The sequence below is a fragment of the Triticum urartu genome, chromosome 2 (assembly GCF_003073215.2).
Source record: "Triticum urartu cultivar G1812 chromosome 2, Tu2.1, whole genome shotgun sequence".
Lineage (NCBI taxonomy): Eukaryota > Viridiplantae > Streptophyta > Magnoliopsida > Poales > Poaceae > Triticum > Triticum urartu.
The window spans coordinates 685,921,154-685,936,710 of record NC_053023.1 but is presented as its reverse complement, the minus strand read 5'-3'; positions in this window follow the sequence as shown (position 1 = coordinate 685,936,710).

Sequence of the window (15,557 nt, the reverse complement as noted above, 5' to 3'; positions counted from 1 at the left end):
ATTAACCGGAAACATAATACATGTGTGAATACATAGACAAACAGAGTGTCACTAGTATGCCTCTACTTGACTATCTCGTTGATCAAAGATGGTTATGTTTCCTAACCATAGACATGAGTTGTCATTTGATTAACAGGATCACATCATTAGGAGAATGATGTGATTGACTTGACCCATTCCGTTAGCATAGCACTTGATCGTTTAGTTTGTTGCTATTGCTTTCTTCATGACTTATACATGTTCCTATGACTATGAGATTATGCAACTCCCGTTTACTAGAGGAACACTTTGTGTGCTACCAAACGTCACAACGTAACTGGGTGATTATAAAGGTACTCTACAGGTGTCTCCGAAGGTACTGGTTGGGTTGGTGTATTTCGAGATTAGGATTTGTCACTCCGATTGTCGGAGAGGTATGTCTGGGCCCTCTCGGTAATGCACATCACCTAAAGCCTTGCAAGCATTGCAACTAATGAGTTAGTTGCGAGATGATGTATTATGGAACGAGTAAAGAGACTTGCCGGTAACGAGATTGAACTAGGTATTGAGATACCGACGATCGAATCTCGGGCAAGTAACATACCGATGACAAAGGGAACAACGTATGTTGTTATGCGGCCTGACCGATAAAGATCTTCATAGAATATGTGGGAGCCAATATGAGCATCCAGGTTCCGCTATTGGTTATTGACCGGAGACATGTCTCGGTCATGTCTACATTGTTCTCGAACCCGCAGGGTCCGCACACTTAAGGTTTCGATGACGGTTATATTATGAGTTTATTTGTTTTGATGTACCGAAGGAGTTCGGAGTCCCGGATGAGATCGGGGACATGGAGGAGTCTCGAAATGGTCGAGACATAAAGATCGATATATTGGGCGACTATATTTGGACATCGGAAAGGTTCCGAGTGATTCGGGTATTTTCGGGAGTACCGGGGAGTTACGGGAATTCGTATTGGGCCTTAATGGGCCATACTGGAAAGGAGAGAAAGGCCTCAGAGGGTGGCCGCACCCCTCCCCATGGGCTGGTCCGAATTGGACTAGGGAGGGGGGCGCCCCCTTCCTTCCTTCTCCTTTTCCCTTCCCTTTCCTTCTCTCCTCCTCCTACTACTTGGAAGGGATCCTAGTTCTACTAGGAAAGGGGGAATCCTACTCCCGATGGGAGTAGGACTCCCCTAGGGCGCGCCATAGAGAGGGCCGGCCCCTCCCCTCCTCCACTCCTTTATATACGTGGCTAGGGGGCACCCCATAGTTACAACAATTGATCTCTTGATCTCTTAGCCGTGTGCGGTACCCCCCTCCACCATAATCCACATCGGTCATATCGTAGCGGTGCTTAGGCGAAGCCCTGCATCGGTAGAACATCATCATTGTCACCATGCCGTCGTGCTGACGAAACTCTTCCTCAACACTCGGCTGGATCGGAGTTCGAGGGACGTCATTGTGACGCCCCCAATTCGACCATACACTAATCATACACACAAACGTGTACGATCAAGATCAGGGACTCACGGGAAGATATCACAACACAAGTCTACAAATAAAATAAGTCATACAAGCATCATATTACAAGCCAGGGGCCTCGGGGGCTCGAATACAAGAGCTCGATCATAGACGAGTCAGCGGAAGCAACAATATATGAGTACAGACATAAGTTAAACAAGTTTGCCTTAAGAAGGCTAGCACAAACTGGGATACAGATCGAAAGAGGCGCAGGCCTCCTACCTGGGATCCTCCTAAACTACTCCTGGTCGCCGTCCGCGGGCTGCACGTAGTAGTAGGCACCTCCCGGGTAGTAGTAGTCGTCATCGACAGTGGCGTCTGGCTCCTGGGCTCCATCGTCTGGTCGCAGCAAACGGGTATAGGAAAGGGGAAAAGGGGGAGAAACGCAACCGTGAGTACTCATCCAAAGTACTCGCAAGCAAGGATCTAAACTACATATGTATGCATTGGTATCAAATGGATTAAGGGTATCATATGTGGACTGAACTGCAGAATGCCGGAATAAGAGGGGGATAGCTAGTCCTTTCGAAGACTACGCTTCTGGCCACCTCCATCTTGCAGCATGTAGAAGAGAGTAGATGGTAAGTTCACCAAGTAGCATCGTGTAGCATAATCCTAACCGATGATCCTCCCCTCGTCGCCCTATGAGAGAGCGATCACCGGTTGTATCTGGCACTTGGAAGGGTGTGTTTTATTAAGTATCCGGTTCTAGTTGCCATAAGGTCAAGGTACAACTCCAAGTCGTCCTGTTACCGAAGATCACGGCTATTCGAATAGATTAACTTCCCTGCAGGGGTGCACCACATAACCCAACACGCTCGATCCCATTTGGTCGGACACACTTTCCTGGGTCATGCCCGGCCTCGGAAGATCAACACGTCGCAGCCCTACCTAGGCACAACAGAGAGGTCAGCACGCCGGTCTAAATCCTATGGCGCAGGGGTCTGGGCCCATCGCCCTTTGCACACCTGCACATTGCAAACGCGGCCGGAAGCAGACCTAGCCTAGCATGCGTTCCAGTCCAATCCGGCGCGCGCCGCTCAGTCACTGAAGTCACGAAGGCTTCGGCTGATACCACGACGTCGAGTGCCCATAACTGTCCCCGCATAGATGGTTAGTGCGCATAGGCCAGTAGCCAGACTCAGATCAAATACCAAGATCTCGTTAAACGTGTTATCCTGAAATAACCGCGAACGCCGACCAGGGCCAGGCCCACCACTCTCCTAGGTGGTCTCAACCTGCCATGTCGCTTCACCACAAAGATCCACACAGAGGGCTGTCGGGAAAGTATGTCCTTCCAGCCCCCAATTCGTGAATCAACCGCGGGTACTCCTCGAGCCAACCCGACTTTAGTCATCACATGTATCATGTATAAAGTATATAGCATATACTCGTGATCACCTCCTGAGTGATCACGGCCCGATAGTATAGCATGGCAGACGGACAAGAATGTAGGGCCACTGATGATAAACTAGCATCCTATACTAAGCATTAGGATTGCAGTTAAAGGTAACAACAGTAGTAGCAAGTACAGGCTATGCATCAAGATAGGATTAACGGAAAGCAGTAACATGCTACACTACTCTAATGCAAGCAGTATAGAGGAGAGTAGGCGATATCTGGTGATCAAGGGGGGGCTTTCCTGGTTGCTCTGGCAAGAGAGAGGGGTCGTCAACTCCGTAGTCGTACTGGGTAGCAACGGCGTCGGTCTCGGTGTCTAGCGAGACAAGAGGGGGAAGAAACAATAAATATAATGCAAACAAATGCATGGCGATGCATGACATGGCAAGTAGCGGTGCTAGGGCTGCCCTAACGCGGTACGTGGTGATACCGGTGAAGGGGGGAAACATCCGGGAAAATATTCTTGGTGTTTTGCGTTTTCGGACAGATGAATTGGAGGGGGAAAGTTGCATGTTCGCTATGCTAGGGATGCGTGGTGGACGAACGGGCTGCGTAATCAAGTTTGTCTCGTCGTTCTGAGCAACTTTCATGTACAAAGTTTTTCCATCAGAGTTACGGATTATTTTCTATGATTTTTTTAAAAGTTTAAACATTTTCTGGAATTAAATAAATTAACAGAAATGGAATATGACGTCAGCATGGCGTATGAGTGACGTCAGCAGCCAACATCTCGGTTGACTGGTCAAATTGTCACGGGGGGCCCACCTGTCATAGACAGTGGGTTAAATAGGGTTCAAACTAATCTAAATTTAGTTAGTAAAACTACTGGGCCCACCTGTCAGTGTCTAATTTAGGTTAACTAAACTAATTTAATTAATTCCTGTTAATTAGGGGGGAGGGCCCCACTGGTCAGTGGCGGGGGGGTGCCCAGTCAGCAGGGTTGACTGGTCAACCTAGTCAACTAGTGTCCCTGGGCCCCAATGGCAGTGACACAAAGGCAGGGCCCACTGCGCCACGTCTGCGTCGGCACCGGAGACAACTCTGGCAACCAAAAACGCGGCGGAGCGGCTCGGGACTTCGCCAGAAACGGGCTATGGGGCACCGTTTGGTCCGCGCGATAGCGCGTTCAAAAGCGGAGGCGAAGCCGCGTCGTTTTGGGGCTACGGCACGGCCGGAGCGGGGGTGCAACGACGGCGGCGACCTCAACGGAGGAGGTCGAAGCTCGGGCACGGGTGGAATCGGGCTAGGAGCACGAGCGGAGGCGCGGCGAGGTGCGCTGGGCTACTTGAAGCGTGCTGGGCACGGTGCCATGCTTGACAGAGCTCGACGGCGAGCATGGCCACGGAGGCAATGGAGCGATGCGGCGGTGAGCTACGACGGTAGCGGCAAGCAAGCTAGAGAGTGAGGCGGCCTACGCGAGAGAGGGGAGAGGGGAAATGAAGAGGAGCTCACATCGCTCCTGCAGATGCGCGAAGTGGGCTCGGGGGAGGCTCGGAGTTGCCGGAGTTCGACAGCGAGGGCGGCAGTGCCCGAGGTGGAAGACAACGGGGATCCAGGGCTGCAGCGCCTCCCAGCTCGCGCTACTGGCCGTAGTCGACGCAGGTGATGACGGCGGTACTCCTCGACATCTTCGCGTAGCTCAGGGAGGTCGTCGGCCATGACCACGGCGAGGCGACAACGGCGGTCGCGTCGGGTGCGAGTGAATCTGAGAGGAGGAGAGGCAAATGAGGGAAAGGGAAAGCTAGGGTTGGCAGGGGAGCGGTGAGTGGAGGGGAGGGCTCAAGGCGTCGAGGGGACGTCGCCCTTATCCCCTCCCCGACGGGGACGGCGACAGGGTTCGGTGGCGACCGGCGAGCGCGGTCGCTGGGTGGGGTGAACAGAGAAGAGGGAGGCGACCGGGGGAGGTGGGCTGCTGGGTTGGGCCGCCCAGATGACTAAGGCCCAGGGGGTCAGGGGGTTTTCTTTTTCATTTATTTCTTTTCCTTTTATGTTTTATTTAACTTTAGTATTTATACAATACAAAAGTTGTATCAAAAATAGTATTAATAAATATGCCACTGCCACGATTAATTTATGATTAATTTGGCCCCTAAAACAATTTAGTTTGAAAATGTTTAGTATTTTAGAAGCATTTAAATAATTGTTCTTGCTGAGTTTTATTCATTTTAGAGTATTTAAACATTTTATAAAAGTGGGGTTTTTCCACCATAATTACCTATGCAATATTTGGTTCACTCCGAACACTTTAGTTTTAATATTTAAAAACTTTTATTGTTTGCTTGATTTTGAATTCGAATTTGAATCGGTTTCGAACTAACGCGAGATTAGCAACAGTAATCGAAGTGACGTGGCATCGTTAGCAGAGAATTACTGTAGCTTAATTATCCGGGCGTCACAATTCTCCTCCACTACAAGAAATCTCGTCCCGAGATTTAGGAGGTGGTGTAAGGGGGAAATTTGTGGTTGTGAAATTCTAACGGATCTTCTCGGTCTTGGTTGATCTTCTCGAAGAGGTTGATCTATTACATTAATGTCTTCATTTCTCTTCTTCGGGTCATCATGATGAAGTCGGCATCCTTTCTTCGAGAACTCCATCGTACTTACGAAAGAATAAAGGGCGGTTATTCCGGTAGAATGGACCTCTGCAAGGTTGACTATCTGGTCGATAGCATCGGGGAAGGTGGCAAAAAATTAACCCTCGAATTGAAACTTAAGAAATTATCGAGAGCAAAGCAAGGTGCAAAATAGAAGTTTCAAGCGGGCAGGCAATCGTTCGGTTCCTGAAACAAGGCGTGATAGGGGTTCAAAGCAACGGGAATAGGTATTGTGTCTGATACCAGAATTGATGATCTCATTGGAAGGTGGCTCATGAATTACATACGAGACCACGCGCGAGGAATAACTTTAGGAACAGGGTGTACAGGAGAGTCAGGTTTCGATCCTGGGACTTGTGGGTTATGGGCCCACCATGTGGGTTAAAAGTAGGAAGAGCGAGGACGTCTTGCACGATCATGTAAGTAAGGCTTGTCAGAGGGTAGCCTGTCAGTTATGTTGGCAACAACGTCGGTACCAAGGGCGAGGGACGTAGAGAACCCTTTTCCTGCTCATTGAACGAGGCAGACCATTAGGCAAAGTTCTCGTCCATCGGTGGATACTGGAATGTCATCAACAATAGTAACAGGTTCTTACTAACAGAGTTGTACACCGAGGTGCTTACAAAAGCAGGAGAATATTATGCTTAGATCATATAGATCACAAGAAAGATTAAACCAAACAATGGAAAGGAAAACATATGTATCGGATTAAACAGAACAATGGAAAGGAAAATGTGTTTAAACACATATTTTAGGGGTATATCCTTCCCAAGGACAAGCAAAGCATGATTTCCTTGACATGATATAATGTAGAAAACCCTTTAGGTAAGGGGGGGGGGATTTCATGACATTACCCATACAACAGTGTTTGGATAATTGAGAAGAAACATTTAGCATTGGGATTCAAATGTTCTTTGAAAATTGGAGTACCACAGACATGCTTCGAGATATCATTGACATGGTCTTCAAGCAAAGGTCGGACTTGGATATACAAAGGATTCATCAGGATCAACTTATTGAATTAGTCTTACAATTTCCTCATGGAAGAATGGATAGCATTGATGAAAAGGAAGAACTATAACAATAGGTCCTCCGGCCAGGTGAGGTAGGCATGACATCACCTTATCGGGTCAAATACTAATGTTATAACTCTTGGAAATATGCCCCAGCCATTATATCTGACCGAGATTCAGATATGACTGGTGTCAGGATACCTCAGACTCGGGATGCCTAAGAAGAAGAGGTGCAACACAAATTGACGAGATGACAATGTAAGATTCTCGGGAAATGAACTAAGGAAATGAGTTCCAAAATAAGAGTTCATCATTAAACCAAGGAGAGGACGAGGAGGTGGCTGATGAACTTAATGACAATTCAATGAGATTTTCAAAAGATGGTTTTCCACAACAAGGAGATAACACTGGACAGATCAAATGATATAATGAGGTATGCTCAAGGAAAGCATACACCGTTAAACATTGGTTGAAAAGTGCACCCAAAATATGGGCTTAGGTAGCATGATCAATGTTAGAATGGTGATTCGATAACCAATGGTCTAAGAATGAAATATTGACCATTAACTTCAAAGCAATAGGGTTGCTAGAAGTTTAAAATTTACACATCACAGACCATTTGTCGGTATTCCGGTTAGAAACAACACGAGGACCAAGAAAGAATGGTGATGTTAATAAGTATCACTTGTATCAAGAATTCTTAAGGGTGGTGAATTTCTCACGACATTCTTGACATAAAAGATGGTAGTACTCCAAGGTAAAGAACAAATTCTGGATAGCAAGGAGCTCCATAACATGAACAAGTTTGTGTTGGAGGGAAGGCAATAAAGTGGTCAATGATAACACAAATCATCGAGGGAAAGGAGGGTACTTCTCATCATGAATTCAATTGATATCTTGGAAGGGGTCAAAATGTTGATGATGATCACGACACATTTGTCGAGAGGTTTCAAGAAGATGTAACCGATCGGCGATGACATCAAGTCAACGGAATGATGAAGCGAGAAGTTATCGAAACCATAGGTACGACACAAACTTGAAATCAAGCTTGATGTTCAAGGAGAAATGATATGATGAGGAATTTCGACGTAAGATTAGCTCATTGTTGAAAATCGTGTGCTGAGAAGAAGGACCAGGTAGCACAATTAAAAATTTAGCACGATAATGATATAGCCGATCAGGCTAGGAATGACGTGATTGTGTACAAACTCGTAAGTAAAGAAGATTACTAAAAGTTGTTGAACCGCAGTGCGGACTTGGTTCAGTTATCGGTGTCTATGAGTGTTTAATAACTCAGAGCCCATGAAAAAAATGGAATCAGTGAGAATGTAGTACTTGATGAAGAACTCATAAGAAGTTATGCGGTTCTATGAATCTCGAGATACCAGGGGGTAATACTCGACGACAGGTCAAAGTAGAGGTTGGACTAGGGTATTGCCCTGTAGAAGACAAGTGCTTAAACTTGTTCGAGAAATGGGATCAAAGAAGAACAATATGGTCAGATACCACGATCATAAATGATTGAACCACATATACAAGATGAACTTATAACAAGGGGGTAATTATATTTACGAGCAGCTTCCATGATAAGGTATACATCGTGTCCATGGGCATGAACACAGGGTTCAAGGTCGACTCCCACTTGTTCAACGCATAACCAGTCATTCACCTCTCGTATTTCGAAAATGACACTAGTTGTTGAATTTTTTACCTGGTGCAATACCAGATAAGTATGACCAGTGAAATCTTTCGGGTTCACACGGATTAGGGAAGGCATAGGTTCAACCCATCAGGGCATATTAGGAACATATACCACAAACTTCGGAGTAAATAATACAAGCTCGAAAGTAGGGCATGGTTCACAAAGCAGAGGATACAATGTACCAAAGGCATTACATACCCATGGAAAGGCTCACAAGGTTATTCAATATGAAGGACGTTGTTGGATAAAATCTGACAAAGGGTCTGGTGGTCCACAAGGGATCCAATTTGAGCATTGGTATTCAACCAGAGGAAGAAAGAATGCAAGGAGATAAGATTATAGAAACAACTGACTAACTCAAGGCTCAAATGCAAAAGGAATAATGAATTCCAAGACAAGGGATCAGAAGCAATGCTCTGATTAGGGATGGATAAGTTGAATAGCCTTAGGGTTATAATCGATGGCAATTTGATTGGTCGAGATCCAGCTCATGTTTAAAATGATGTCTGAGCCGGAAGGATGAATTCTAGGATCTGATTAAGGATTGCGAGCATTCGCAACATATCGAATCAAGTGACTTGAAATGATAGTGACAGAGGATGTCAACAGAGATTACTAGAAGTATGGAATTAACCATAATGCAGGAATGCAAGGAAATTAAGGGATCTTCAGAAAATTGAATGGTATTGCGAGTACTTTTATGAAACACATGAATAGCTAGGGATGAGCGGATACTCGGCAAGTGCGAGGAATTATCCGTAGGGGTATTTATGTGGCAAGGAACTGCAAGGCAGTAGGCACAAAGTATACCCAAAACAACAGAGAGAATTTCAGTGCGTCTTGTAATAACAAGATCAACGGGGAATGATTGTATGAATGGCAACTGTATGTGGCTATCCATAGGGGTATATCGATGAGAGGGAATTTGCAAAGGCGGTGGGCACAAGTGTCTCGAGAGAACATCGGAGATTATCCTCGGAATCTTCTGGTGCAGCAGACGATCATCTGTAATAAGGGGCTCTCCGGGAGAAAGTTGTTACGAGATCCTAATGTTAGATTTAGCAAAATTCATTTACCCCGAAAAGAAGAGAGAAATAGAGTCCCAGAGTAAGGATCGAGGAGTAAAAGATCCTTATATTACCCAGATGGCGACGTGGGCCCGTAAGGCACACAACCATGTTAGTAAAAGTTTTTGCAATGTCTAGACTCAACTTCAGCCAAGGAGTGTGGAAGGAGGATTCCTACAGGCAGTCGGCTCTGATACCAACTTGTGACGCCCCCAATTCGACCATACACTAATCATACACGCAAACGTGTATGATCAAGATCAGGGACTCACAGGAAGATATCACAACACAACTCTACAAATAAAATAAGTCATACAAGCATCATATTACAAGCCAGGGGCCTCAATGGCTCGAATACAAGAGCTCAATCATAGATGAGTCAGCGGAAGCAACAATATCTGAGTACAGACATAAGTTAAACAAGTTTGCCATAAGAAGGCTAGCACAAACTGGGATACAGATCGAAAGAGGAGCATGCCTCCTGCCTGGGATCCTTCTAAACTACTCCTGGTCGCCGTCAGCGGGCTGCACGTAGTAGTAGGCACCTCCCGAGTAGTAGTAGTCGTCATTGACAGTGGCGTCTGGCTCCTGGGCTCCATCGTCTGGTCGCAGCAAACGGGTATAGGAAAGGGGAAAAGGGGGAGAAACGCAAGCGTGAGTACTCATCCCAAAGTACTCGCAAGCAAGGAGCTACACTACATATGTATGCATTGGTATCAAATGGATTAAGGGTATCATATGTGGACTGAACTGCAGAATGCTGGAATAAGAGGGGGATAGCTAGTCCTTTCGAAGACTACGCTTCTGGCCACCTCCATCTTGCAGCATGTAGAAGAGAGTAGATGGTAAGTTCACCAAGTAGCATCGTGTAGCATAATCCTAACCGATGATCCTCCCCTCGTCGCCCTGTGAGAGAGCGATCACCGGTTGTATCTGGCACTTGGAAGGGTGTGTTTTATTAAGTATCCGGTTCTAGTTTCCATAAGGTCAAGGTACAACTCCAAGTCATCTTGTTACCGAAGATCACGGCTATTCGAATAGATTAACTTCCCTGCAGGGGTGCACCACATAACCCAACACGCTCGATCCCATTTGGCCGGACACACTTTCCTAGGTCATGCCCGGCCTCGGAAGATCAACACGTCGCAGCCCTACCTAGGCACAACAGAGAGGTCAGCACGCCGGTCTAAATCCTATGGTGCAGGGGTCTGGGCCCATCGCCCTTTGCACACCTGCATGTTGCGAACGCGGCCGGAAGCAGACCTAGCCTAGCAGGCGTTCCAGTCCAATCCGGCGTGCGCCGCTCAGTCGCTGACGTCATGAAGGCTTCGGCTGATACCACGACGTCGAGTGCCCATAACTGTCCCCGCGTAGATGGTTAGTGCGTATAGGCCAGTAGCCAGACTCAGATCAAATACCAAGATCTCGTTAAACGTGTTATCTTGAAATAACCGCGAACGCCGACCAGGGCCAGGCCCACCTCTCTCCTAGGTGGTCTCAACCTGCCATGTCGCTTCGCCACAAAGATCCACACAGAGGGCTGTCGGGAAAGTATCTCCTTCCAGCCCCCAATCCGTGAATCAACCGCGGGTACTCCTTGAGCCAACCCGACTTTAGTCATCACATGTATCATGTATAAAGTATATAGCATATACCCGTGATCACCTCCCGAGTGATCACGGCCCGATAGTATAGCATGGCAGACGGACAAGAATGTAGGGCCACTGATGATAAACTAGCATCCTATACTAAGCATTAGGATTGTAATTAAAGGTAACAACAGTAGTAGCAAGGACAAGATATGCATCAGGATAGGATTAACGGAAAGCAGTAGCATGCTACACTACTCTAATGCAAGCAGTATAGAGGAGAGTAGGCGATATCTGGTGATTAGGGGGGGCTTGCCTGGTTGCTCTGGCAAGAGAGAGGGGTCGACAACTCCGTAGTCGTACTGGGTAGCAGCGGCGTCGGTCTCGGTGTCTAGCGAGAGAAGAGGGGGAAGAAACAATAAATATAATGCAAACAAATGCATGGCGATGCATGACATGGCAAGTAGCAGTGCTAGGGGTGCCCTAACGCGGTATGTGGTGATACCGGTGAAGGGGGGAAACATCCGGGAAAATATCCCCGGTGTTTTGCGTTTTTGGACAAATGAATCGGAGGGGGAAAGTTGCGTGTTCTCTATGCTAGGGATGCGTGACGGACGAACGGGCTGCGTATTCGAGTTCGTCTCGTCGTTTTGAGCAACTTTCATGTACAAAGTTTTCCCATCGGAGTTACGGATTATTTTCTATGATTTTTTTAAAGGTTTAAACATTTTCTGGAATTAAATAAATTAACAGAAATGGAATATGACGTCAGCATGGCGTATGAGTGACGTCAGCAGCCAACAGCTCGGTTAACTGGTCAAATTGTCATGGGGGACCCACCTGTCATAGACAACGGGTTAAACAGGGTTCAAGCTAATCTAAATTTAGTTAGTAAAACTACTGGGCCCACCTATCAGTGTCTAATTTAGGTTAACTAAACTAATTTAATTAATTCCTGTTAATTAGGGGAGGGCCCCACTGGTCAGTGGCTCGGGGTTGCCCAGTCAGCAGGGTTGACTAGTCAACCCAGTCAACTAGTGTCCCTGGGCCCCACTGGCAGTGACACAAAGGCGGGGCCCACTGCGCCACATCTGCGTCGGCCCCGGAGACAACTTCGGTGACCAAAAGCGCGGCGGAGCGGCTCGGGACTTCGCCGGAAATGCGCTACGGGGCACTGTTTGGTCCGTGTGATAGCATGTTCGAAAGTGAAGGCAAAGCCGCGTCGTTTTGGGGCTACAGCATGGCTGGAGCGGGGGTGCAATGACGGCGGCGACCTCAACGGCAGAGGTCGAAGCTCGGGCACGAGTGGAATCGGGCTAGGAGCACGGGCGGAGGCGGGGCGAGGTGCGCTGGGCTACTTGAAGCGTGCTGGGCACGGTGCCGTGCTCGACAGAGCTCGACGACGAGCATGGCCACGGCGGCTATGGAGCGAGGCGGCGGCGAGCTACGACGGTAGCGGCAAGCAAGCTAGAGAGTGAGGCGGCCTACGCGAGAGAGGGGAGAGGGGAAAGGAAGAGGAGCTCACATCGCTCCTGCAGATGCGCGAAGTGGGCTCAGGGGAGGATTGGAGTTGCCGGAGTTCGACAGCGAGGGCGGCAGTGCCCGAGGTGGAAGACGACGGGGATCCGGGGCTGCAGCGCCTCCCAGCTCGCGCTACTGGCCGTAGTCGACGTAGGTGAAGACGGCGGTACTCCTCGACGTCTTCGCGTAGCTCGGGGAGGTCGTCGGCCACGACCACGGCGAGGCGACAGCGGCGGTCGCATCGGGTGCGAGTGAATCTGAGAGGAGGAGAGGCAAACGAGGGAAAGGGAAAGCTAGGGTTGGCAGGGGGAGCGGTGAGTGGAGGGGAGGGCTCGAGGCGTCGAGGGGACGTCGCCCTTATCCCCTCCCCGACGGGGACGGCGACAGGGTTCGGTGGCGACCGGCGAGCGCGGTCGCTGGGTCGGGTGAAAAGAGAAGAGGGAGGCGACCGAGGGAGGTGGGCTGCTGGGTTGGGCCGCCCAGATGACTAAGGCCCAGGGGGGTCAGGGGGTTTTCTTTTTCTTTTATTTCTTTTCCTTTTATGTTTTATTTAACTTTAGTATTTATACAATACAAAAGTTGTATCAAAAATAGTATTAATAAATATGCCACTCCCACGATTAATTTTTGATTAATTTGGCCCCTAAAACAATTTAGTTTGAAAATGTTTAGTATTTTAGAAGCATTTAAATAATTGTTCTTGCTAAGTTTTATTCATTTTAGAGTATTTAAACATTTTATAAAAGTGGGGTTTCTCCACCATAATTACCTATGCAATATTTGGTTCACTCCGAACACTTTAGTTTGAATATTTGAAATTTTTTATTGTTTGCTTGATTTTGAATTCGAATTTGAATCGGTTTCAAACTAACGCGAGATTAGCAACAGTAATCGAAGTGACGTGGCATCGTTAGCAGAGAATTACTGTAGCTTAATTATCCGGGCGTCACACACTAGTAGAAAAAGGGTCAAACGTGAAGCACATTAGTGCCGGTTTGAATTAGAGCCGGCACTAATGTGTACATTAGTGCCGGTTCGTGGCGGCGATCAATAGTACCGGTTCGTGGCGAACCTTTAGTACCGGTTCATGCCACGAACCGGTACTAAAGAGGCTGCATTAGCCTGCGGTCAGGCTATGGCCCCACCATCACCATTTAGTGCCGGTTCTTACCACGAACCGGTACTAATGAGTTTATGGCAAGCTGTTTTTAGTCCCACCTCGCCAAGAGAGAGGCAGTATGAGCGGTTTATAAGCCGTGAGTGCACAAACAATGATGAAGAGTTGCAATGCTCACCTACATGTTGATTAGCTTCAAGCCTTGCGGAATAGCATAGATTGCACTGAGCTATGTGCAGTGCAGTCTACACTATTCCGAATGGCTTGAAGCAAATTAACCAGCATTGCACCTCTTTTTTATTTTTAATAACTTATTTAAACTCAGGACTTCTTTTGTGTTCAGTATGCAGCATTTAAAGCGACGTCATCAATTTCCAACATGTTCTGACATCATTTGTTGTTTTTCGGTCATTTACCTAATTGTTTAGAGAGCTAAATGACCGTGAAATTGAAAATCACTACAAAATGAATCCTGAAAATGTTGATACTTGGCATGGTATCATCATATCACTCGCATAGCATGAGCGAAAGAGTAGAGAGGGTCACGGCAAAAACTGGACGCACTTCGTGTACAAACTGGACAAACTCTTTCCGAGTATCAGGGTTTCAGAGTCCGGAGTGGGTACTAATGTGCATCCCACCAATCAGGAAGAATCACACGGATCGTGTGTTTCTTTCTAGCTCTTGCGAGTCGTTGGATCAAGGGTGTGTTTCTTCCTAGCTCATGTGAGTCGTTGGATCGAAACTACCACAATCACTTTGTGAGCCAGACGACCCTATATATAGCTAGCCCACCTCTCGCCTTCCCTGCATAAGTCTTTCAGTTCATCGACTACATACATCTACCAGTTCATTGACTGCATACATCTACCAGTTCATCGACTGAATACAAATCATTCGGATTCGCCATCATACGTCCAACCGTGCATTTGATATGCATATATATGCATCACGAGCCACGGTTGGGCTGTATGATGGCGATACCGATTGGTTTGTTCTAGATCCGACATAAAAGGTTTGATACAACTTCTTTTTTGTGACATAAGAGCTATCTCTCCTTCTACCTATTTTAGTTACACAACTACCTATTTGTGCCAAATTTTCACTTTTGCTGTTGCTCTTGCATCATAAGCATCCATGTTAACTGGACTTACGAGTAATGCAATTTAACCAAACTATCTTGTGATCTTCGCCAAGAGAGAGGCAGTATGAGCGGTTTATAAGCCGTGAGTGCACAGACAATGACGAAGAGTTGCAATGCTCACCTACATGTTGATTAGCTTCAAGCCTTGCGGAATAGCATAGATTGCACTGAGGTATGTGCAGTGCAGTCTACACTATTCCGAATGGCTTGAAGCAAATTAACCAGCATTGCACCTCTTTTTTATTTTTAATAACTTATTTAAACTCCGGACTTCTTTTGTGTTCAGTATGCAGCATTTAAAGCGGCGTCATCAATTTCGAACATGTTCTGACATCATTTGTTGTTTTTCGGTCATTTACCTAATTGTTTAGAGAGCTAAATGACCGTGACATTGAAAATCACTACAAAATGAATCCTGAAAATGTTGAAACTTGGCATGGTATCATCATATCACCCGAAAGAGTAGAGAGGGTCACGGAAAAAACTGTACGCACTTCGTGTACAAATCGGACAAACTCTTTCCGAGTATCAGGGTTTCGGACTATACACAAATAAATAATGCAGAAAATAAAAAAACCATACAAAAAATTACTCAAAAATAAATAGAAGAAAATAAATAATGCAGAAAAGAAAAAACTATATAAAAACTACTCAAAAATAAATAAAAGAAAATAAGTAATGCAGAAAAGAAAAAAAATATATAGCAAATTTGTTGGCACACTGCCCTGTGGGTCTACCAGACCTAGTGTGTGCAAATGCAGGCCCAGGAGGGCCAGCAGACCCACAAAGCAGCGTGCCCTAATTAATTAGGCCCAGAAGCCTGCTATATAGAGGAGTTCGAACAGGTAGCCGCGGTTGGGTTTATAAACCAGTGCGGCTGCCCTTTGCCGGGCGAGGTGGGACT